Genomic DNA, 1,687 nt, shown 5'->3' with positions numbered 1-1,687 from the left:
TTCACTTGGCTGATAAGTAAATAAAAACTGCTTTGTCTTTTTATTTTTTTGAGAGTCTTGTTTATTTTTTGTTAAGAGCCTTATAAGATGGTCACAGAACAAGTTGTGGTGATGACTTGGTGAGTGTTCCAGTGGGGGTGGGGAGGGCATCTTTTTCAGAGCATGCAGGTTTCCACTGAGGATGGGCGAAGCTCAGAAGGGAAAGTTGAGAGCACTCGGACCTCTAGGCTTCATGTCTAACATCCAGAGCACAAAGAAAACTTTTTTATAGAGGATATCTTTTAAAGTGCTCACTTGGGCAGCACATATGCTAAAATTGGAACGATACAGAGAAGTTTAGCATGGCCCCTGCGCAAGGATGACACACACATTTGTGAAGATATCTTTTATGAAATATATGCTTCTTAGGATCAACAAAATAATCTGTACAGTGAGATATTTTATGTATATAGGCAAAGTAAAAATCCCCCTAATTTATTTATCTCTACATTTAGACATATTTCTAAACATTATTTTATCTTCATAGTCAAATATAGATTAATCATCTATGAATATATCTAAAAATGAATTTATTTACATGCATGAACTACTAGTTATTGTTCTATATACATAGATGATTTTCAATTTAACAGTTCTACATTATTTTTAAGTAATTCTCTAGAATGCCCCTGATTTTAGCAGACTAAAATTTTGAGAATAAGTTCATGTCTACCTATCCATAAACTTCATGATTTTAAAAGTCTTTATCTTACTGCTCAGCCTTTATCTTTCCAGTTAGAGGAATCCTCATTTATAATCTGTCATTATCCAGAAGGTTCCCCATACCCTTGATCAACAGTAGAAAGGTTAAGCTTCACTTTCTAAATCAGGACCTGAAGGAACTTGATAAGAGACAGCTAGAGTCAGGGATCATTAATCACTATAATGCTAGAAAAATTGAGAAAAATATCGAGAAATATAACATTGTAATTTGGGAACTTTCTTTTCTTCCTTTTTTTTTCTTCTTTCAAAATTTGAACAACATATGTTAAGAGAATTAAGTTTAAAAATTAAGTTACTAAATAAGGCTTATGATAAAAATTTGTATTTGAAATGATATAGTCTTTCAAAATAGCACAGATTTTGTATAATGTTTTATTAGTAAACTTGAGGTTAAATTATTTCTCTTCAGGTGTAATAGACTCACAAAGACTTGAGAAACTGGAACTTTTTTATATTCCTCCTTGTCTCTCCATATCCCTTTATATCACTCCCTATCTCCATCCCCCAGCTGCCAAAAAGCCAACTATTAGGCTATATCTAAATCTATATAATATTTTTCATACCTGTGTAGGATTTGAGGGAAAAACTTTTATAAATTCACTTTCATAATACTTTGCTTGAAGTAAATGATGGGTTATAATGTGCTCTGCAACCAGACTGGCATGAGATTGTGGTTGGGGAAAGAGAGGAAAGGAAGGGGTATGTGTGTATGTGCGTGTATGTGTATATGTTTACGTTAGAGAAAGAGCAAGAGTGAGAGCAAAAGATATTAAAGATTTTTGAAGGATATAGCACCTCTGTTGGATATATAATGCTGGAGAATTTAGATAATTGGGAGATGGTGCATGGGAGATTTCTGATGCTATGGGTGTGGATGAACTCATTCAAGGAAAGTGTATAGAATGAGAATTGGAAAAATCCAGGA

At 33.3% G+C, this 1,687-nt stretch overlaps 1 non-coding gene across 1 annotated transcript; it reads left to right on the top strand.

The window, feature by feature from the left end:
* Positions 1–286: 286 nt before the first annotated feature.
* On the top strand, positions 287–390 carry LOC118541604 (U6 spliceosomal RNA). The gene has a single exon (XR_004920191.1). It is a non-coding gene; the product is annotated as a U6 spliceosomal RNA (small nuclear RNA).
* Positions 391–1,687: the final 1,297 nt, after the last annotated feature.

The sequence above is a fragment of the Halichoerus grypus genome, chromosome 5 (genome assembly GCF_964656455.1).
Source record: "Halichoerus grypus chromosome 5, mHalGry1.hap1.1, whole genome shotgun sequence".
In the NCBI taxonomy this organism is placed as follows: Eukaryota; Metazoa; Chordata; class Mammalia; order Carnivora; family Phocidae; genus Halichoerus; species Halichoerus grypus.
Note: the sequence above shows the minus strand (reverse complement) of the source record. Positions and strands in the feature narration are given on the sequence as shown.